Raw genomic sequence first — 25,352 nt, 5'->3', positions numbered from 1 at the left:
TTCTTGAGCTTGCTTATGAGATTTCTCTAGTAATCAACTTCTAATTCAAGTATGCATCTTGTTCATATTGTTCTTCAGGATTGCGACTCTCTTTTGAGTACTTTAATCCTTGTAGCTCTTGGGTTAAAGTAGTATTCTTAGTGTAAGCATGGTGCTTAGACTCGGTTACTCATGGATGTACCCAATTTTCCAGATCGGTGGTAGCTCGTGAGGGTGACTCTTATAGCCTTATTGAATCCTTTGTAGTCCACCTCCCGTTAGTAGGCCTAGCAGGACTCTGCAGCTATAGGAAACACATTATGCCTATATTTTCTCTAGTAATATCCCCAGAATTGAACAATAGAAGATAAAGCATACCGAAGTTAGAACTAGAAGACCTCTGCGATCTCCTCTACGCTCCTATTATCTAGCCTTGATTGTGAAATTGGAATAAGTTAGATTTGGTTATTCTCACACATGTTTCCATGAGTTCGATATAAAACTGGGTACTCCTGCTGAAGTGCTACATTGGTATATTATCCGTGCGCTTGTGGATTATTCTATGTGCATTAATTTATACCAACATTTATTTAGTAATATAGCTTTGCTTAGTTCAATGCATGTCTTACTATTGTCTATCATTAGTGAGCTTAGGTGCTTGTCCTTTGGTATTTGCATATTTATTATCTTAGTGTTTAGTATGTTCACCGTTACTACTTGTCCTACTATCTTGTTAGGGTGTTTTGATCTTATTTCACCGGAGCTCAGATCAAAACAGCGAGTTTATAGATTAAGCGTGGTGCTTAGGCTATATCTTGCATATAGGTACGGCTAGCTCCTCGGATAGATTGTGGTAGTTGGCAGGTGGTGACAACCCTATCCTTCCCCTGTATTCCACCACATAGGGTCTAGTTATTAAAACATAGGGCTCGTTGTGCTTCATGTTCTGTTAAATCCAACACAAGTATGCCCCTCATACTAAGGACGATCTCACTATCGTTAAGTTACTTTTGTTGCATTAAGATTACATACTCTACTTCTTACACTCAGCTACACTACACTTCTAGTTACCTCTGTCTATGTGATCAAAACCCTTTTATCTTTTTCTGTCCATCATCCATACTACCCTCATCACCCCCATGTTGCTAAACCCATCTACCTAGTCTACCTAGCCACAATTCCTAACATGCTGAACCGCCTTCCTTTGGAAAAATTTAAATTCGACACTCGGTACTCACCGAGCGAATTACTACATGATAGTTCTGTGCGCTTGCAAAATCCCCTTTCCTACTTATGAACCATCGTCAACAGGCATTTCTAGCACCATTGCTAGGATATACTCCTAGTAGTGATGTTAAGAAATGCCAACAAGCATTTCTAGCACCGTTGCCGGGGAAGACAACTGGTGCGTGTTACAAATTTGTCGTTAGGTTCTGCTAGCTAGGTCTCTGTCTTAGCAATCTTCTTTTCCTTTAAATTTTTTTCTCTTTAGTTACCTTCTTTTCTTCCTAGCACGATCATGGCCAATAGGACCATCCGTGAGTTTTCGTCCCCTTCGGCTGCTATATGTAGCCACTGGCCCTGAGTCATTAATGCGGACACTCACTTTGAGCTTAAGCCCACATTGATCACGATGGTGCAAGCTAGTCTTTTCTGTGGTAAAGCCCACGAAGATGCTAATGCGCATCTCCAATATTTCTCAGAGATCTGTAGTACTTTTACCATTAAGGGAGTGACCCAAGAGGCCATACATCTTTGTCTTTTCCCCTTCTCCTTGTTGGGAAAAGCGAAACAATAGTCCTACTCTTTGCAATGCTGTAGATACATGGGATAAGTGTTCCAACGCTTTCATAGTTAAGTTCTTCCTGATGGGTAAGACCAATGCTCTTCACAACAGAATCTCTAGCTTTCAACAGCAAGTTGAGGAGTTGATTCTCGAAGCCTATGAATGAATGCAAGAGTATGTCGCCGCATGCCCACACCATGGTATGGAAGACTGGCTTTTGATCCAGAACTTCTATCATGGCTTAATTTTGTTAGATAGGAGCCCTTTAGATGTTGCCACAGGAGGAGCATTCTTTCTGCTTAATGTCATAGATGCCAAGGCATTGATCAAGAAGATGGTTTCTAACCAAGGATGGAGTGATGAACAACTACAGCCCCACAAATGAGGTATGCATTCTCTTAAAGAAGCTGACATGCTTGCAACTAAGGTGGATTTGCTCGCAAAGAGACTAGAAAATTGTGAGAAAATGAGTGCCCAAGAACTGTACAAGCCATGGACACCCACATGACTTGTGAAGTTTGTGGAGAGATTGGACATTTAGGCAATTTCTACCCCGAGACCCTGAGGACCTCAACTTTGTCAATAATGACAATGGTTTTTGTCCTCAAAATCAAGGATCGAATCAGCGCTCCAACAACCAAGGAGGTAATAATTACAATAATTATTCGCAACGTCCGAAGCAAACAATAGAACTAAATTAGAATAGTACACCAAACATAAATCAAGATGAAAAGTTTGTAAAACGAATCTATGTCTCGCTACGAACACACAGACACAAAAAAGCACTCTAATCGGAGTTGTAACAAAAAAGTTATGAATTAAAAAAGATTTCCATTAATAAAATAATAGATTAAATCTAATGTCGAATTTCAAAAGTTGAAAATATATTTAATAGTAGGATGAACATGTAGATTACTCAATTATGAATCTAACGCAACTTGAATGGATCAAAACGGAGTTAAAACAAAGATTTTATGGTCTAAATAAGACTAGTGGCAAAACTATAAATAGATGAAAGCGTATTTTGGATCTAATCGAAGAAACTACGTTTTCAAAAAAAAGAAAACGTATTTTGAATCTAATAGAGGGATTTTATGCTTTCTCAAACAGAAAACATATCCTGAATCTACTAGAAAGAAACTACGCTTTCGGAATAGGAAAACGTATTCAGAAGTGCGCCATGGACTACGGGTTTCATTACGCGAAACTACAGGGGCTCTTTTGCAAATAAACCCAGCAACGGGGTATGAGCGATCTTGGACCGTTGGATTGAATCTGGACGGCCCATATTAGAAAGGAGAGGGAGAGAGAGTCACCGACCGGAGAAGAAAACCGACGCGGCGGAGCTCCATTACCGACGGCGAGAAGCTCCTCGGAGCGCTTGGTTTGGGCCCTAGAGTCCACAGTTTGATGAGCCGAGAGCACAAGCAATAAGAGGAGAAGATGGTGAACTCACCTAGGGCCTTCTTGTGGTCGACGGTGGGTCTATGGCGACGGGCAGCGCGGCGGCGATGGCGAGAGGAGGAGAAAAATCTAATTACTACATGAGAGATTTCCCAAATTAGGGTCTCTCCTTACGGTAGTTTTGGTGTGCTTTGCCAAGGGGTTGGTACATATTTATAGGGAGAAAAACTCCCTATATCTACATCAACTAGCAATATGGTACTAATTGATGTTTCACCCTTCACATTTACTAATGGACCTAAATAATCATTAAAGTCCATTAGTAAATAAATGTATGGGCCTTTGAGATTTATTAGGATTATTGCAAATGGGCTTTGAGAGTTGGTTGGAAAATGCGATATATTATTTATTTTCGGAATTAATTAATTTCACGAATAAAATAATTCTAGAAAAGTCTAGAATTGATATTTAAGCCACGAAAAATACTTTGAGACCTTCGAAAATTTGGGGAAAATTCCTAGAGACACTTTGGAACATAATGAACCCAAATAAAGTATTTGGAGCTCATGAAAAGATTGTTGGGAACTTGGAAAATAAACATTAAGGTGAAGGAGATAAGAATTAAATTTCAGAAAGAAGCTAGAAAATTCCTAGAGATAGATATTCGTCTCCTAAACGTTTAAAAAAAAGACATTTTGCACATAGAAACATAAGGTGCGACCGGCATGAATGCAACAAACACGTTTCTACCTTAAGATAAATTTTAATCTAATGAAAATTTATTATTTCCCCATGTTTTTATGAGCATAAAAATACAAAATTAAATCATTTTAGCTATATTTCAAGAGAAGCAAATTTTAGGGTGTTACAAAGAACCCCCACGCAAGGAAGAATAGCCGGGAGCTGGTACTAGAAGGTACGCTTTTGCTGCATTTCCATTACATTTAGTATATGTTGCATTTGCATATTCCCCTTTTCAACTTTGCATTACATGTTAGGTTATTAGTTGCATTGCATGTTTACATTTTCAATAAAGGTACTTATGAAGTACTAGCATTTAGAATAAATTCATAATAATATAAAAAATCTATAAATACTTCAATAAAATAAATCTCATAATAAATAGTCTTAGTAATAAATTATCGTAGTAGTAGTAGTAATAAATAAAAAAAGATTCAAGAAGAGCGGCCCGAGAAGAAGATTCCAACCTCCGCAAAAGGCAAGCTTGGGGGAGAACCTCTCCTGCTCAGGTATGAAGTTATTCACACCTCTCTTTTATCTGCATTAATTTTTTGTATTGGAAAAAATGCATGATATATACAATAATAATAGTAGCATGACATTGACAATAGAATATGAATACAACTATGCTATTATAACCATTGTAGAGGAGAATCATTAAAGTTGCCTTAAACACTCTTGCTATGAAAATTGATGTTAAAATACCTTTTGGAAATGATGAATGATTGCTCTGTGATACTTTGCAAAAGCTTGCTATATAGCCCTTTACTTCTTAAGTTTTGAGCATGCAAAATTAGAGTTCATCTTATGTTGACTGCTTTTATGGGTTGCGAATGGTAGAACCAAGTATAGGCTTTTGTGAGATACGTGTGGCAAAGATTCGAGTAATTCTTTTTACCTTGTCTAAGGAATAGTTGAGACAACCTAGAGTTTGTTCTTACAAAAAGATAAAAACCCTTGCTAGAAGTTCCTCAATGGTGAAAACTTCCTACCAGAGCCAAATATATGAGTTCTGGTATGATAAGCCTACACAAAAAGCTTCTTGTTTGTTTTTGAGCTTTGTCAAGCCTTGTTGATCTGAGTAGAGAAACTTGTCATACCTTTTGATCAAGATTGTGTACACTCCAAATATATATAAGGTACTTTTACACTAGAAGTATGCAACCACCATTCAATATTTATGCACCCTTTGCTCCATAAGAGACATATGTTGATGCCCCTCTAGCTAGCTATCATTATAAAGAGAGGAATGGGCTACTAAAAAAAGAGAGCAAAAGCTCTGTAGTTCAAAAAAGAGAAGAGAAAAAGGGTAAGGTAGCCATGCCCTCTCAAAAAGAAATCTAGAGGAAGGGAAGTTCTCAAAAGGAGTACCACTTCCACCAAATATCACACACTTGCACATCTTGATCATTTTGTATGACTTGTTGCTCCTTGTGATCCAAGAGTTTGACTTAGCAATAAATTCAATTCAAGTAAGCCTCGCTTTTTATCCCTACCTATGAACTCACATAAGCCATAGAGTAGGAAAAAGACCAAGATCTGTTGGCCTTGGAGAGGACTTAAACACCATTGCGAGATTGAGTGTACCATTTAAGGAACTAGGCAAGTTTTTCTTTCAAAAATCTTGAAAACCTCCAGGAAGTCTTAGCTAATCCAAAGCAGGGAAGAAAGTTTCTATCTATGCTATGGTATCTTGCAACTGCTTATGTCAAGATGAAAGCTATAAGCCACATATGGCTAAGACTGATGATGAGTTTCTAACACCAACGTGCTCAACTCAAGAGATAGTATTGGTTTGCATATGAGTTTTTGCAGGGCGTTACATTGAAGCAATTCCTGATCCAACATGCTAAACCCACATCTTTGCTCGGGATGAGCAAAGGGCCAGGGTAGCTTAGGGGAGCTTGTTGATGGTCACTAAACACCTACTTTGACCATCAACATTTAACCCAAATCAAGGTAAAACAACATCACATGTGCCATATTATGTTTATAATTCACCTAGTTCCACTTGTACTTGGAAAATTATTTGTATGCAGGGAAAATCACAAAAATGGACAAATATTAAGCATAGGAGGCAAGTGGATGTGGTAGGGGGTCGTGGGCCCATAGTGCCACATTGGCCGACCATGACCACCGTCGGCCGACAGCCCCACCCCACTTGCCACATCACTGATCCGCATGAAAGCCTCCTCACTTCTTCTCCAGCGTTGATCTATGGCAGTTTGATCTAAAGGTGCATGTTGAACTGCCTTGGATCCACAGGCCCACTGTCATACAATTGGAGGGGGCCAAACCGACCTCCAAATCATCTTCTAGACCACAGCAACTGAATTACCTACATGCAACCACCATCTAGAGTCCATCCATCGTCGTTGGATGGTGAGGCGGTGGAATGGACGGTCGGCCGATGGCCCTTGACGTCGCCCGATGGCGAAGTCACCCCAAACCCCCTCATCTTAGCCTATAAATACCCCCATGCCCTCTACACAATATAAAAGGGGTTGTGGTGCTCGGTGGATATCATCACTCAGTAGCTCTCAAACATTCCAAGTGTTCCAAGCTCTCAAAAGCTCTCCAAGAGCAGTAGCTTAGAAGTAGTAGCTAGCTAGTAGTGATAAGAGTAGAGCGGAGCTCGCCTCGGAGTCTAGAAGAGTCTTCTGGTCTAGTATAGCTCCTCTTGTAATCTTTCTTTTAGCATTTACTTTATTCAGTACTTTACTTTGTCAAGTACTTTATTCAGTAATATAGTTTTGCTTAGTTCAAGTCCTGTCTTACTATTGTCTATCATTAGTGAGCTTAGGTGCTTGTCCTTTAGCATTTGCATCATTATTATCTTAGTGTTTAGTTCATTCATCATTAGTACTTGTACTACCGTCTTGTTAGGGTGTTTTGATCTTAGTTCACTGGAGCTCGGATCGAAATAGCGAGTTTATAGATTAAGCGTGGTGCTTAGGCTATATCTTGCCTGTAGGTACCGCTAGATCCCCAGATAGATTGTGGTAATTGGTAGGTGGTGACAACCCTATCCTTCCTCTATATTCCACCACGTAGGGTCTAGTTATTAAAATATAGGGCTCGTTGTGCTTTGTGTTCGGTTAAATCCAATGCAAGTACGCCCCTCGTACTAAGGACGATCTCACTATCATTAAGTTACTTTTGTTTTATTAAGATTACATACTCTACTTCTTACACTCAGCTACACTACACTTCTAGTTACCTCTATCTGTGTGATCAAAACCCTTTTTATCATTTTTGTCCATCATCCATACTACCCTCATCACCCCTATGTTGCTAAACTAACCTACCTAGTCTACCTAGCCACAATTCCTAACACACCAAACCACCTTCCTTTGGGAAAATATAAATTCGACACTCGTTACTCACAGAGCGAAGTACTACATGATAGTTCTATGCGCTTGCAGAATACCCTTTCCTATAGACACACTTATGAACCATCATCAACAGGTATTTTTAGCGCTGTTGCTGGGATATACTCCTAGTAGTGACATTAAGAAACGCCAACGAAAGTCTAACTATGGCTCTACTATTGCCCTATTTGCAACTAAGCCTAACCTAGTATTGTTGACCTCTTGGGTAAGTTTCTAAACAACTCACATCTTCTGTTACCTTGACGAACACTCTGACCTAGGTGGCGGACTCTCCGTTAGGTTGGGCTCTGAGGTGACTTAGGTCTGGTTGGACTCTATTTGGGTTGACGGATGCTCTGTCGGATGTGACGGACTCTTCATTGAGAACTCAGGTACTCTGAGGAACACTCCGATGGTTTAGGACTTAGGCATTCCTAGGGGTTACATCATCCATCGGATGGTCCGAGCCATGTATCGGACAATCCAATAGAACTAGGAGGTCTCAGGTTTTCTGGATTACTGAGTTTATAAATTAGTGGACACACCGTGAGAGGTCCCGTACTCTTCGCTGAGAACTTGGTGCTCTCGGGTTTCTAGGTTATTCGCTCTTATAAATCAACAGACACTATGGTGATGCCATGGACCCTCCATTGACTCAGGTCGACAGCAGATAAGTCTCTGATGGGTGCTCTTCTAGAGTTGATGAACACTCCGTTGGGTTGACGAACACTCCGTCATACTATCAACAGAACCTATGTTCTTGGGTGATCTTAGGTTTCAAACTTAGATGTGCTAAGCTGTGATCTATGCATGTGCAAGATGTCTCTAGGGTGGCTTAGGTAGCTTACTAGGCTCAAGATAGCTAAGTGTAGCTATAGGTTTAAGATCAAACTTGGAAATATGAGAATATGGAGATAGATCTTTAGATTGAGATAAAATCCTTAGCTCAGAGATTTGAGAGCTTCCATAGCCAAAAATTCGAAGATCCAACGCCTTTCTACCCTTTGGTTCTTCATCCAAGAGATGGGTTGTTCGTCAACTTTCTCTTGCAATATTCCAAAAAGATGAATCAAAAGATAATCCATGGGATGCTTGAGTGGTTGAGCTAGATAAAGATCTTTAGAACTTGCTCTACTTATGATGGAACCACCACCAACAAGAAATCCTTCATCAAAACCACAAATTAGGCATTTGGTGGAAAATCCAAGAAATGAGAGCTACTCTTCTTGAGCTCACCATGAACAAGATTGAAGATGTTGATGGTGTCCATGGAGTGGTGCTAGTGCTTCCTTCTTCTTTCTTCTTCTCTTCTCCAATTTCTTCCCCAATCCTTTCTCTCTCTAGTTCTAGGGTTCATCCTTGTTCTTGGGGTGTAGAGAGAGAGAGAGTGGGAGTGTGGCAAATGAATGGGTGAGTGAGAGAGTGGGTGAGGGAGGGTGGCTTCAGCTGGTGAAATGTCTCAACTCATGTTGACATGTGGGTCCTACTCCCATAAGTGGCAAACAACTCATTCCCTACTTAATGTTGCTGGTTTGTGATCCATCGGATTGTCCAGTTGAGCAACGGACTATCCGGTAGATCCCTTTGTTTGCTAAATTGATCAAATCATTGGGTGGCTTGGTATTAGGGACCAAGTTATCTTATCTTAAGGTACTCTCTTAGGTTGAGCTGGTCTTGCTAGTGTCAATAGGATGACTCTTGATCCAATCGAGAGTTCCTATATTGCTTCAGGTGTGAGCCTAACCATGGCCATCCAAGGTGTTTGGGGGATGAATCAGTGAATTCTCAACGATCGGTCTTGCTCAAGGCATCAGGGATCTATATAGGAGCTCTAGTGATTGCTTCTTTCGAGGGTCCAAAATGATCACCTATATTATAACGAGCTCGGGTTGTCATGGTCTGTACGGGTGGTTACTCAGATTTGCTATCCCAATGCACGGACCTTAATTCCTCCATGAGCTACGTCACTTGAGATCCCACACTCATAGTGACCTTACCCCTCGCATGAGTAGAGATTAACAAATTGATCATCATGATTATATTTCAAGTTGGGGTTGGTCCTTTGAAGCAGGTTTTGGAAACCAAAGTCCTTTTGAAAAGCCTCTATTTGGTAAAACAAAGCATTTTAGAAACGAGTTCAAATCAAAAGGTTTTGATACTTGTTTTGCATTTTCAGACAAAGCATTGCTCCCTTTTGTTTGAAGTAAACAAAACTAGTTTTGAAATTGACTTGAAATCATTTCTCTTTTTGAAAGGTAAACCTTTTGTAAACAAATTTGGTTTTCCCAAAACCTTTTCAATGCAACACTTTTGAAAACTAGAAGAGGACAAGATTTTAAAAAACAAAACCTTTTTGCAAGCATTTTGTTTGATGAATCGTTCGCAAATCACTTTGGAAACAAATTGATTTTTGAAAAGGATTTGAACTCTCTTTTGAATAGAGAAAGACCTGCTGAAAAGATTTATAATTGTCCTAGTCATATTTGAATAACAATGAATCAAGTTAATCCCCTCACAAGTTTTAAGTGGTTAATTATCCCGGTGAAGCTCCTATGCTCGCAAGAGTGAGTTCCCTTCTCCACTCGACTTCTAAATGCAACTAAGCAGATAAGCAATTAAAGCTCCCATCCCATTGGTTAAGTGAAGGCTATAATTATTTAGTGAGCAGTTCTAAATTAGTGAAACAATATTAAGTGGTTAATCATATTCAAATGAAATGCATATTAATAATGAAACAAGTAATAAGTATCCAAAATAAGGTTCATAGTAGTGGGGTGCCTGCCTATTGGAAGAGCAAGGTCCAATAGCTTGGAACATCAATTGACGTCTCTCTGATATCGCATACCTATATGTATGCACATGTATGAGATATCCATGTATGCATGATATCATATGAAATATGCAAGAGAGAATTGAGAGTACAAGATGAGAGAAGCGGGTGTGGCTCAACTCTTATGAGTGCAAGGCGCAATAAATAAATATGATGCTTGATGAGTACAAATGCATAAGAATGAAAGACATGACATAATATGCATTGGTGTTGTTTGATTATAACTTAATGATATACACTATTGTGTAGGTGGCATAGGGTATATGTGTTGTCGACCTGGTTTGATGGACACTCCATCATGGGCGATGGACTCTTCGTTGCCTACGAAACGTTCAGAAGAACGTTCCAGTGATTTAGGACTTAGGCATTTTTTTAATCTAGATGTTTCAGCGGATGGTCCGTGACAATGGATGGACACTCCGCGAGAAAACTAGCTATCTTCGGACTTCTAGGGTTGGTCATTTATAAATTGGCAGATGCTTTGTGTGTAACCACGGACACTCCGGTGGAACTGGGTGTCACAGAACCGACCAATTTATAAGAGCACAAGTACAAAAACAATCGCCGAAACGATCAAATTCTCGCACTTGAGCCCATATAAACCCGGTAGTCAACTAAAATCTCGAAGGATTTCAAACCAACTTGCATACAACCAAGATCACAGTAATTTAACATAACAAATCGTACGTTACAACATTTCACAGACGGTTGCAAATAGGTTACAACACCTCAGAGTCATCGTTATTACAAAATAGGTCTTGTAAAACATGCGGAAGCAAATAGTTTAACTTACACACCCGAGTTCAAATACAAATACTGGTTTGCTGATCACAACCCGCAAAAGCATTAAGATAAGAGAAACAGAGATCATGCCCATGATCTAGTCTTCATCACCCACCGGGTGGAGACAATACTTACAGAATCCCTGATATAGAAGGTCATCTGCAACAAGAGGGAATAAACCCTGAGTACGGGAATGTACTCAGCTAGACTTACCCATCGGAAACCAAAACAAATGACACCAAGGATTATGCATAGCTTAATTTAGTGGATCTGGCTGACACTTTCTTTTTGTAGAAAAGCATAAGTAATAATGATCAACTCTTAACCTGAACTAGCAGTGACTTTTAGCCATTAACCTATCATCTATATTAGCACCTGTACTAAGCAATCATTTGATTAAGGTGCAAACATTAATAACCATATCAGGTATAAATCGCGGCAACATTATCATCATCATCCATTTAACCATATCGTTAAATTAATTGAATCTACGTTGCCGCTGCTCAGTCAAGTTCTCACTATCCGGGAGAGATGGCGATTCGAATCAATTCCTATCCAGCTGGAGGGGTATTCCTAAACACAAACCCTGCTTCCCCCATCAGGGTCACAAACGAGTCACCTTTGGTACAACTCAGGAGAAAAATAAAAGAAAAGACGCGGGTCCGGGCCGCCCTGCATTCTCAGAGAACCACTCTACCAGGAAATGCAGGATTTTAAGGACCTGACTCCCCTTGGACTTATGCCAATGGCTCTCCGCACATCCTTACTACCTCCAGAATGCATCCAACCCCCATGGTTCCCGGCCGGAGTTGAGCTACTCGGCTTCGCGGTCGGAACGACTTATCTGGCCAGCTAAGTGTTAGGCTACGTTCAACATGACATGAGGACGTACAGCGTATCGGTCCTTAAACGACACAGACGGAGTCACTATGTCCAAACCTACACAAGACTCTGCCCGGTCTTAATTCATTATTGACATGGTTCTTTTCCATGATAGCAAATATAGCCAACCGTGATCCACCTCATCCTAAAGCTCGCAGGTGACAGGAAATCACCTGACTTCTACCGCACTAAGCATGGCTAAGCATTTAACCCATTCCTGAACTTAAATAGGATTCCAGTGCGATATCTGGACAAGGATGGATATATATAATGCAGCAATTGGTTCCAACCAATTCCTATACGTAATGCATCATCAACAATAAGAGATACTCAAGGTATTTGTAAAAACATGGGAGACTTAATATGCTCCGGGGCTTGCCTTTCAGGAAAGAGGAAGGACGGTGGTCAGGGCACTCGGGCAACTCCTCCTCGGCCGCTGCTTCGTTGATTTCCTGCACCTCGGGCTCCTCCTCCTGGTTGACTCCCTCGAACTCCAGTAGCGTCACTCCCTCCGGCACACCTATTGCATGAATGCGTAAGATAAATGTCATGGATGCACATGAACGATGCTCGGGGAATGCACATGCTCACTGCAGTCCGCATATTCCAACTTAAGCCCTATTCAAACCACTTTAACTTACCAAGTTTATACAACCTAATGTATAATTGCTCATCTTCAGTTAAGGACCTAGCACCTGCACCTAAGCATGTTCTCAAGTTAGGCTAGCACCTAAATAATCAACAAGAACATTGCAACAAAGCATACACACGAGCATTTGTATTTCAGCAAAATAGGAACTATATAGCGGTACAGTAAACAGGCCATAACTGGAGATTTAGAAATCCAAATGACATGCAACAAGACAATTTGGAAAGCTTATGAACTTTTCTACAATCCGTTTTCAGAGCTCAAGGCATGATTCCAACCTTTACCAGGTCAAATCCTTTAATCAACAGAAATCTGTCTTCACAAGACAGAGAACCGGCAAAGCTGTGATCCAACTTTAAACGACTGTAACTCCTAAACTACTAGGAAAAATGCCACCAAATTTTGACAGGAGATAGATACATAAGTTATCTACAACTTTTGTGTTCACCACATTCACAACAAACCAAATTATCATGGGAAACTTTGCAAAGTCCCCAGAACTGTCCCGAAAGACACGATGCAGAAAAATAATTATTAACTTATGTTGCAAACACATAAATGGACGAAACCAACTTCACTCACTCATCACACATATCACAAGAAGACCAGAAAGTAAGGTGTTCATCACCAAATCATTTCCTTTAATACCTTTCTTAATTTATTTAATTATTTAAGAGGAATAATAAATATATATGCCAACTGCACCATTTAATCTACAAAAATTACAGTAGGTACTACATGCTCTAAATAGGCTACTATAAAAATTTCACACCATTTGAGCAAGTATAACAGTCTACAGAAAATGATAAGACATAATGGCTTAAAATGACATAATTAGGAAACCTTAGTGAAAAGTGTCAAACAACAGATTTCATATTTTTCCTAGCATCATTAAGGTACTAGGATACTCCCCACAAAATTTCATGGTCATTGGATTCCTATATAATTTACAAAAATTCACACAAGTATCAATCAATGATAAAAGGAAAATCTATAACTCAAAAACCATATATGCAATGACTCTCAAATTTTTACCAGAGCTTCTACTAAGCAAGAATAGCTTACCCACAAAATTTCATAATTTTTGGAGCAAAGAAACTCAAGATATAATTTAAACAAGTTTGCATGCATTTAAAAACACATTTCAAGTTCCTATTTAATTCATCCAAATTTCCACTTCAAGTTCTCATGTCATATTTTTTTAAATACTAGACTTCACTGTGATTCTACCAAAATTAGAATCACCTCATTTGGATCTACCAATTTGGAGATACAAATATTACAAAACAGCATTCAAACTGGAATTATTTGAACTATCCTACAGCTAAATGGTCACTGACGCGTGGGCCCCACGGGTCAGACGACCCCACTGGTCAGCGAAAGAAAACAGGGGACGGCGCTTGCAACGGCGCGGCAGTGGCGTAGCTCACCGACGGTGAGGATTCCGGTGAGATGGTCGGCACCAACATGATCTACGTGATGAGCCGCGTCGAATGATGCTACCGGCAAGACCTAGAGCTAATCGGAGATAGCTCGTCGCCGGCTAAGGCGGCACGGCGGAGCTCTGGTGCGGGGTACTGACGACGGCGAGCCCCCAATGCCTCTTCCGAGCTCGGTACGAGCTTCATGAGGTCACCACAGAGCTAACAAAGAAGAAAAGGGGGGACGAGAGGACTCCGGTGGTGGTTGGCCGCAGTGAGCTCTGCTCCGGCGAGGTACGGCCATGGCGACGGCGTCAGAAAAACGGCCAATGGCCCTCACCTACGGTTCGGCTGGCTCGGCTAGAAGGTCGATGAGGTAGAGGAGGACATGGCGGAGCTTCGGGCTAGATGGAGGCGTCGATTTTGCGGCGGCGAGTGAGCTAGGCGATGGCAGAGCTTGCTCGGCAGCAATGGCGAGGCGGTGCTGCGCTTCGGCTGCGGTGGGAAGCGAAGGAAAGCAAGAAATGGAACTGCGAGCAGGTCGGGCAGAAGGGCGTGGGTTCAAGCAGTGGACAACGGCGCCAGGACGGCCACGGCGCGTGGCCTGTGCGGTCAGGCGGCCGGCGATGGGTGGCCTCCACGCGGCGTTCGTTTTCTAAAACCAGTCAGGTACTGTAGCTTCGATTCAGAGTTTCAATCCAAGCCTGACAGTGTATCTTCATCGTGTTGAAACGACTAAGCCGTTGATCATTAGCGAAAACCATGTACATGAAAGTTGTAGAGCTATGATAGGGCTACAACAATGTTTTAGAAATCATCAACTAATTCTCAAAGGATCATGAGTTACATCAAGCCAAAGTCAGCTCAATCAAACTGAAACTGCAATCCAGACTTAGAAAATTTTCTAAATGTTGAATCAGCCCTCAACACTGACTTGTGGGACCTTTTTGAGCATGTTGTGCACATTTTCATGACTTGGCTTCTAAACAAAGTTTGTTCCTTATAAAATTTGCTACAACTTTGCTTTAGGCTGCTCAGACATGCAAACACTCTAAGTTGTACTTTTTCAACAGTCAAACAAAAGAGTTCAGGGGTCAAAACAAGTCTAACCACTACTTGAAATCATAATTAGGCAACATGATCAACATGAACAATGCTCCAAATGACATTCTAAGTATAACTAAGTTGCTTAAGAGAATTATTAGCCACACCACACATAGGTCACACCAAAATCAAGCATTACATGTGCTGAAACAAGGAAAACCAATGAAATATTACCTTTGTTTCAAAGTCATGTTTCACATGTTTCATGATTTTGTTGCATAGTACTAACTAACGATGTTTCACTACAATGAGTTGCACATGTTGCACTTGAGTGTTGCACACTATTCATTTCATAAAACAAGCACACATGAAATATAACGATATGTTGCAATGTTTTGAAAACATGTTTCATGCAATATAAGCTCATGAATGGATGAATAATGCTCATGTTCATGAAATGCAAGTGCAAATGTGGAAGCCAAACACCTAGGGTGTTACAGCCCTTCCCCCTTATAAAAATCTCGTCCCGAGATTTAACGAGCGTACCATTGTTGATAGAATTCCTTATAACTGTCCCTCAAATAATCTTCTCTTTTCCACGTTGCATCGCGTTCACTACCCTGATTACTCCACATGACTTTGTAAAACTTGACCACCCAACTCTGAGTCACTCGCTCATGAGTGTCAATCACTCGGACTGGCTTTTCTTCAAAGGTCAAATCAGATTTTAACTCGATATCCCCTAGTGGAACTCTCTCTTTAGGGACGCGAAGACATTTCTTCAATTGGGATACATGAAAGACATTGAAGATAGCACTCATCTCAAGAGGTAATTGAATCTTGTACGCTACCTTACCACTTTGTCCAATGATTTCAAACGGACCAACATATCTCAGCGCAAGCTTTTGCTTCACACCAAAGCGTTGGACACTCTTCATGGGTGAGACTTTCAGATAAATGAAGTCTCCAACTTTGAACTCAATAGGTTTTCTACGTCGATCAGCATAACTTTTCTGCCTAGCTTGAGCTGCGACCATATGGGTTTGGATAGTATGGACTTGTTCTTCGGCTTCTTGAACAAAATCAATTCCATAATATCTCCTTTCACCGGCTTCTACCCAATTCAACGGGGTTCTACACTTTCGGCCATACAAAGCTTCAAACGGTGCCATCTTGATACTCTCTTGATAACTATTAGTGTACGAGAATTCAGCTAGGGGCAACCACTTTTCCCATGAACCCTTAGCCGAGATGACACATGCTCTCAAAAGCGAGGATGATAGGTAGAACTTCTTACTAACTTAGTTCCTAATAATCCATGTAAGTGCTCCCAAAAGCAAGCAGTGAACTGTGGTCCTCTATCCGAGACAATAGTATGAGGTATCCCATGAAGTCGGACTATCTAATTAAAATACAACTCCGCATAGTCAGTGGGACGGAAATCTATGCGGACAGGAATGAAGTGTGCAGACTTGGTCAGACGGTCTACAATCACCCAAATGGAGTTAAAATTCCTCTAAGTAGTAGGGAGTCCAACTATAAAATCCATACTTATCTCCTCCCATTTCCAACCTAGAATAGAGAGTGGCTGAAGCAATCCAGCTTTCATGTGCACAGCTTTGACTCAACCACAAGTGTCACACCTAGCCACATAAGCGGCTATCTCTTTCTTCATTTTGGTCCACCAAAAGCGAGGCTTCAAATCATGATACATTTTGCTACTACCAAGATGAATAGATAATTTAGAGGAATGGACTTTGGATATGATTTGATTTCTAAGCTCTCTATCCTTCGGAACCACCAACCTATCCTTGAACCATAACATGTCATTTTCATCAACTCGAAAATGCTTGGTTTCTTGCTCTTTCATCTTGCGCTTGATGTGGAACACACCTGGATCTGTCTTCTGTAGCTCGATAATTCGACTCTATAGAGTACAATTGACAGTGATGTTGTAAAGGACTACAGGATGAAGGAGTTTTGACAAATGGAAGTCACTTTCAATCAAAGAGTGGCAATGAGATTTCCTGCTTAAGGCATCCGCGACGATGTTTGCCTTGCCAGGGTGATAGTGCACTTGGAGGTTATAATCCTTGATCAACTCGAGCCATCTTCTCTGACGCGTATTCAACTCAGGTTGAGTGAAGATGTACTTAAGACTTTTATGATCAGTGTAGATATTGCACACATTGTCGAGCAAATAATGTCTCCAGGCCTTCAAAGCATGAACAACGGCAGCGAGTTCCAAGTCATGCGTCGGATAGTTCACCTCATGCTTTTGAAGTTGGCGAGAGGTATAAGCAATGACTCTACCCTCTTGCATAAGAACACCTCCTAAACCTATACCTGATGCATCGCAGAACACATCGAAAAGTTTCTTGATATCCGGTTGTGCCAAAACTAGAGCCGAAGTTAGAAGAGTTCGCAGGGTATGGAAAGCCGCATCACACTCAGAAGTCCAGACAAACTTCATGTCTTTTTGTAGCAACTGAGTCATAGGCTTGGCTATTTTAGAGAAGTCCAGGATGAAGCGACGATAATAGCCAGCCAACCCCAGAAAACTCTGAACCTCATGCACCGAGATTGGAGCCTTCCAGTCCAACACTTCTTGCACCTTGGTGGGATCCACCATAATTCCACCATCGGACAACACATGTCCAAGAAAAGGTACTTCACAAAGCCAGAATTCACACTTGCTGAACTTTGCATAAAGCTGGTGTTCCCACAATCTAGTGAGAACCACTCGCAAATGTTCAACATGATCTTCTTCATTCTCAGAATAAACCAGGATATCATCTATAAATACCACCACAAATTTGTCCAACTCGGGCATAAATACCGAGTTCATCAAATACATGAAGTGTGTGGGGGCATTGGTCAATCCAAAAGACATAACAAGATACTCATGCAGACCATATCTTGTAGAGAATGCAGTTTTTGGAACATCCTCAGGCCAAATTTTGATTTGATGATAACCAGATCTCAAATCAATCTTGGAAAAGACTTTTGCTTTAGACAACTGATCAAATAAGATATCTATGCGTGGCAGAGTGTACTTATTCTTGATTGTAACTGCATTCAAGGGTCTATAATCTACACACATGCATAGTGATTGATCCTTCTTCTTTACAAAGATAGCTGGGCACCCCCACGGAGATGAACTAGGACGGATAAGGCCTTTCTTTAGAAGTTCATTCAACTGGGTCTTAAGTTCGGCTAGTTCATTAGGAGGCGTCCTATACGGCCTTCTAGAGATGGGCGCTGTACCGGGTAGCAACTCTATCTTGAACTCCACGTCTCGATCCAGGGGTAATCCAAGCAATTCATCGGAAAAACATTCAGAAAATCACACACGACAGGGATATCTACCATAGCCTTTACTTGCACCGCATTTGTCGTACAAGAAAGATTGATGTCCCTGGGTAGCTGTACTAGAAACCCCTCCTGATTACCAGGATCTCTGAGCATGACTACTCTAGTCGATGTATCAATAAGCACTCCATGACTGCTCATCCAGTTCATTCCCAATATCACATCAATACCCAGCCCCGGTAAAACTACCAGATCAACCTGATAACTTTGCCCCTCTATCTCAAATTGTACGTCCCCAACTACCAGCTTGGTTGGGATAGTACCACTGGCAGCCCTAATACAATACCCCTCACCCTCAACAGTGTATGTTTTCTGCATAAACTTGGATGCAAATGCGGGACTAATAAAAGAATGCGAAGCACCCGAATCAAATAGTACAACTGTGGGGTGTTGATCAACCAGAAACTTACCAGCAGTTACTACCTCTCCTGAAGGAATATCAGTAATATTAGTGTGGTTCACCTGCCCCTGACGGCCACCTTGGTAGTTATTCTTCTTAGGGTAAGGACACTTCCTTGCCCAGTGATTGGTCTTGTTGCAGTTCCAGCACGGCATGTTGCTTGGCGGCACATTGGAACTGCCCTGACTGGTAGTGCCCTTGGGAAGAGCAACTGTAAACACCTTGCGAAACCCAGTCTTGCCTGGATTTTTCTTCAGCGGTGGGCGAAACTTAGCGGCTGATGCTAGAGGGCGGAATGCCCTTTGGGTGACGGGAGCCTTGGATTGTGAGGCACCCACCTCATAGGCCCTCTTACGACTTTTCGAAGCAGCATACATAGCATTGTTGTTCTCTTGTGATAAAGCATCACTCACAAACTCATTAAAATGAGCACACTTGCAATTTCCCATGGTCTTCATCAATTTGGGGCTAAGTCCCCGCTTGAAACTAGCGATCTTTTTGGCATAAGTGTCAACAAACTCAGTAGCATACCTTGCAAGGTTATTGAAAGCTTGCAGGTATTCATTCAAGCTCTTATTCCCCTGAGTCAGCTTCATGAACTATGTATGCTTGATTGCCATGAGACCAGGAGGAATATAATTTCCCCTGAAAGCAGACTTGAACTGATCCCAAGTAATTCGGGCATTAGCGGGCATAGTGGACCGATGATGACTCCACCAAATACCAGCTGGCCCATGTAGTCGGTGAGATGCATACTCAGTCTTCAGCACCTCAGTCAGGCGAAGCAGACGGAACTTCTGCTTGAGAGTGTTCAACCACTCATCAGCTTGTCGGGGCTCCTCAGCCTCCTTGAAGATCGGGGGTTTCATGTCAAGGAAATCCTTGAAGTCACTATATTGATTTGGTTCCGGTCCTTGGCGTGCACCACGGCCATCACGATTTGCAATCATGCAGAGAGCCTCAGCCATCATGTGCTATCCTTCCGCAAGAATTGCCATCAATTCCGTTGGTGTGGGTGGTGGTGGCGGTGGAAGGTCATCATCATCACCAGCCGCACCAGTGGAACGCGTGCGAGGCATCTGCAACAATGCACAACCAGTAATTATTGGTGATGTTAGCACATTGGAGAGGAACAATGTCATTACGCCAAACTGAATTTACTGGAGAGAATGAAAACTTCATACAATAAACAGAGGCAATAATTCATTCTCCAATCACCAAATCATCAATCAGCTTACTAGCGCCATATGCAGTGCATTCCAACATGACAAGTTTTAAACTTAACCATCATGATACGCATCCCGAAGGGAGCGAATTAAAGTACATTACATGCCAAGTTCGAATTAAAAAGGTACATCCAACATCAGTCATCGTACTTAAGTCCATTACATCAATGACTGCAAAAGCTTAACTAGTGAGACTTGCTAACTAACTACTCATCGAAGTGATCGCTATCCACATCGTAGACACCTTGGACTTCTTCTAGATCTTCCTCTTCTTCTTCATCTGTAGGTTCAGCTGCATTGTCATCCATCTGCACGTCCTCTTCTTCTTCATTGGCCTCAATTACTTGAGGTCCACCCACATTAGGGTACCTTGGTATGGGGTGAGGAATAGGAAACAGACGGTTGTTTAGTTGATGGTGTTCAACCTGAAGCTCTTCAAGCCATTCTTGGAGATCTTGCTCCCTTTGGAAAGCATTTTGGTTAGCCATAATCCAACCCTGACGTCTTTCTTCTGCTAACTCTAAAGCTGCATCTCTGTGACGGGTCACATGATCCAACTCTTGTGCTGCCTCATCTCTTTCTATAGTGAGGTTCATCAGCTGGTTATGAAGCTCGTCTCTTTCGCGTGCTGTTTGACCCCACTGTTGCAGGCGATAATTTGCAATACCTCGAATCTCATCTACTTCTTGCTGAGCTCGCCCACATGCATCCGCCCTACGGCGATATTTGCGGGCACGCAACCTGAACTTGTGCTGGGCTGCCATTGCCTTGCCAGCTTCATCTAGCACACTAGAAAGGGTGTCTTGCCAGACTCAGCAAAGCTTCAAGACAGCCATCATAGCACTCATTCCAGCATTGTCGCTCTGAACCCGTTCACCACGGCCTCGAACCAAGGCCTAGCCAACGTCTTGAGTCCACTCAGCCTCAGTAGGAGCCACTCGGGGAATGGATGAAGCTGGTCCACCCACTAACTCATCCCCGAAGCTCTGTGCTATATCCATTAGCACATCAAGGGCAGCAACTTGAGCGGCTTCCCATGGGCTTTGCCCATCGGTCTCAATGCTCCACCCATGCCACAACGGTCTTGTGGGGTTCTGCGGCACTATAAAGGTCACAACGTACCATGGTACATCTCCCAATGGTACCGCCTGCCTCCACGCGTAGCGGGGTGCCTCCGGGTACCCAACAGAACTGAGCACCCTCTAGAGCAAGGTGGGAGTACCGAACTGGTCCAAAAAGGTGCTGCTACCAGTAGGAAACATGGGCGCGGCCATCTATATCAAAAAGGGATGCAACTCACGTGAGAGGATTATTTTGTTGAGAGATTTACTTAATACTTGGGATAAGCAATTATAAGGGAGGGAGTAATGCAATATGAATGACATGAGTGAATATGATGCATGCTCGTTCCGTACGTCCTCACAAACCTAAGAAAATTTAAGTTTTAGCAGAATATACGGTGGCATACATACGTTCTCTCAATTAGCGGTAACTAGTCGATCTACACGGTGTGTTGTTAGCGTACCTACAGAAAACTTCATTGCAGCCCAACCCAACAAGATATAATGCTAATAACAAAAGTAGTAACTAAGATACTCTCCATATATACATCCCCAGATATATATACTTTGGTATCCAAACTACCCAACAGATATACCCACAATTAAGTACCTTCATATATACATGTATGCAACATGTAAATACTCTAGTAACCACAACTAACTCTCCCCTAGACCGACGGTTGGACGGTCATGCTCTCACAACTCACACTTACCTTAGCGTAGAGGCAATTGATCCATACATTACCATTCAAGCGAATGGCACACATGCAATATCACGCCACATGGACGACGAAATAGAAAAAATAATTTCCCCCAAGTTAGTAATTATATATAAGCCACCTAGAAGTCCTTAAGTGGGCTACAAGGGATGTGATTACCAGTATACCATAAAATTTTTGATTTTTGAACACTTATATATAACTATAAGTTGGAAAACCGTTTTCACAACAAAAGCTTTTGTTTTAAATACCCGTATGACATGTTTAGTGTTGAATCTAGCTCTGATGCCAGCTGTCACAGAACCGACCAATTTATAAGAGCACAAGTACAAAAACAATCGCCGAAACGATCAAATTCTCGCACTTGAGCCCATATAAACCCGGTAGTCAACTGAAATCTCGAAGGATTTCAAACCAACTTGCATACAACCAAGATCACAGTAATTCAACATAACATATCGTACGTTACAACATTTCACAGACGGTTGCAAATAGGTTACAACACCTCAGAGTCATCGTTATTACAAAACAGGTCTTGTAAAACATGCGAAAGCAAATAGTTTAACTTACACACCCGAGTTCAAATACAAATACTGGTTTGCTGATCACAACCCGCAAAAGCATTCAGATAAGAGAAACAGAGATCATGCCCATGATCTAGTCTTCATCACCCGCCGGGTGGAGACAATACTTACAGAATCCCTGATATAGAAGGTCATCTGCAACAAGAGGGAATAAACCCTGAGTACGGGAATGTACTCAGCTAGACTTACCCGTCGGAAACCAAAACAAATGACACCAAGGATTATGCATAGCTTAATTTAGTGGATCTGGCTGACACTTTCTTTTTGCGGAAAAGCATAAGTAATAATGATCAACTCTTAACCTGAACTAGTAGTGAATTTTAGCCATTAACCTGTCATCTATATTAGCACATGTACTAAGCAATCATTTGATTAACGTGCAAACATTAATAACCATATTAGGTATAAATCGTGGCAACATTATCATCATTATCCATTTAACCATATCATTAAATTAATTGAATCTACGTTGCCGCTGCTCAGTCAAGTTCTCACTATCCGGGAGAGGTGGCGATTCGAATCGATTCCTATCCAGCTGGAGGGGTATTCCTAAACACAAACCCTGCTTTCCCCGTCAGGGTCGCAAACGAGTCACCTTTGGTACAACTCAGGAGAAAAATAAAAGAAAAGACGCGGGTCTGGGCCGCCCTGCATTCTCAGAGAACCACTCTGCCAGGAAGTGCAGGATTTTAAGCACCTGACTCCCCTTGGACTTATGTCAATGGCTCTCCGCACATCCTTACTACCTCCAGAATGCATCCAACCCCCACGGTTCCCGGCCTGAGTTGAGCTACTCAGGTTCATGGTCGGAACGACTTATCCGGCCAGCTAAGTGTTAGGCTGCGTTCAACATGACATGAGGACATACAGCGTATCGGTCCTTAAACGACACAGACGGAGTCACTATGTCCAAACCTACACAAGACTCCGCCCGGTCTTAATTCATTATTAACATTGTTCTTTTCCATGATAGCAAATATAGCCAACCGTGATCCACCTCATCCTAAAGCTCGCAGGTGACATGAAATCACCTGACTTCTACCGCACTAAGCATGGCTAAGCATTTAACTCGTTCCTGAACTTAAATAGGATTCCAGTGCGATATCTGGACAAGGATGGATATATATAATGCAGTAATTGGTTCCAACCAATTCCTATACGTAATGCATCATCAACAATAAGAGATACTCAAGGTATTTGTAAAAACATGGGAGACTTAATATGCTCCGGGGCTTGCCTTTCGGGAAAGAGGAAGGACGGTGGTCTGGGCACTCGGGCAACTCCTCCTCGGCGGCTGCTTCATCAATTTCCTGCACCTCGGGCTCCTCCTCCTGGTTGACTCCCTCGAACTCTAGCAGCATCACTCCCTCCGGCACACCTATTGCATGAATGCGCAAGATAAATATCATGGAAGCACATGAACGATGCTCGGGGAATGCACAAGCTCACTGTAGTCCGCATATTCCAACTTAAGCCCTATTCAAACCACTTTAACTTACCAAGTTTATACAACCTAATGTATAATTGCTCATCTTCAATTAAGGACCTAGCACCTGCACCTAAGCATGTTCTCAAGTTAGGCTAGCACATAAACAATCAACAAGAATATTGCAACAAAGCATACACACGAGCATTTGTATTTCAGCAAAATAGGAACTATATAGTGGTACAGTAAACTGGCCATAACTGGAGATTTAGAAATCCAAATGACATGCAACAAGGCAATTTGGAAAGCTCATGAAATTGTCTACAAGCCATTTTCAGACCTCAAGGCATGATTCTAACCTTTACCAGGTCAAATATTTTAATCAACAGAAATCTGTCTTCACAAGACAGAGAACCGGCAAAGCTGTGATCCAACTTTAAACGACTGTAACTCCTAAACTACTAGGCCAAATGCCACCAAATTTTGACAGGAGCTAGATACATAAGTTATCTACAACTTTTGTGTTCACCACATTCACAGCAAACCAAATTATCATGGGAAACTTTGCAAAGTCCCCAGAACTGTCCCGAAAGACACGATGCAGAAAAATAATTATTAACTTATGTTGTAAACATATAAATGGACGAAACCAACTTCACTCACTCATCACACATATCACAAGAACACCAGAAAGTAAGGTGTTCATCACCAAATCATTTCCTTTAATACCTTTCTTAATTTATTTAATTATTTAAGAGGAATAATAAATATATATGCCAACTGCACCATTTAATCTACAAAAATTACAGTAGGTACTACATGCTCTAAGTAGGCTACTATAAAAAGTTCACACCATTTGAGCAAGTATAACAGCCTACACAAAAATGATAAGACATAATGGCTTAAAATGACATAATTAGGAAACCTTAGTGAAAAGTGTCAAGCAATAGATTCCATATTTTTCCTAGCATCCTTATGGTACTAGGATACTCCCCACAAAATTTCATGGTCATTGGATTCCTAGATAATTTACAAAAAGTCACACAAGTATCAATCAATGATAAAAGGAAAATCTATAACTCAAAAACCATACATGCAATGACTCTCAAATTTTTACCAGAGCTTCTACTAAGCAAGAATAGCTTACCCACAAAATTTCATAATTTTTGGAGCACAGAAACTAAAGATATAATTTAAACAAATTTGCATGCATTTACAATCACATTTCAAGTTCCTATTTAATTCATCCAAAATTTCCACTTCAAGTGCTCATGTCATATTTTTCCTAAATACTAGACTTCACTATGATTCTACCAAAATTAGAATCACCCCATTTGGATCTACCAATTTGGAGATACAAATATTACAAAACAGCATTCAAACTAGAATTATTTAAACTATCCTACAGCTAAATGGTCACTGACGCGTGGGACCCGTGGGTCAGACGACCCCACTGGTCAGCGAAAGAAAATAGGGGACGGCACTTGTGATGGCGCGGCAGTGGCGTAGCTCGCCGATGGCGAGGATTCCGGCGAGATGGTCGGCACCTACATGATCTACGTGATGAGCCGCGTCGAATGATGCTACTGGCAAGACCTAGAGCTAACTGGAGATAGCTCGTCGTCGGCTAAGGCGGCACGATGGAGCTCTGGTGCGGGGTACTGACGACGGCGA

The sequence above is a fragment of the Miscanthus floridulus genome, chromosome 19 (assembly GCF_019320115.1).
Source record: "Miscanthus floridulus cultivar M001 chromosome 19, ASM1932011v1, whole genome shotgun sequence".
NCBI classification, from domain to species: domain Eukaryota; kingdom Viridiplantae; phylum Streptophyta; class Magnoliopsida; order Poales; family Poaceae; genus Miscanthus; species Miscanthus floridulus.
Note: the sequence above shows the minus strand (reverse complement) of the source record.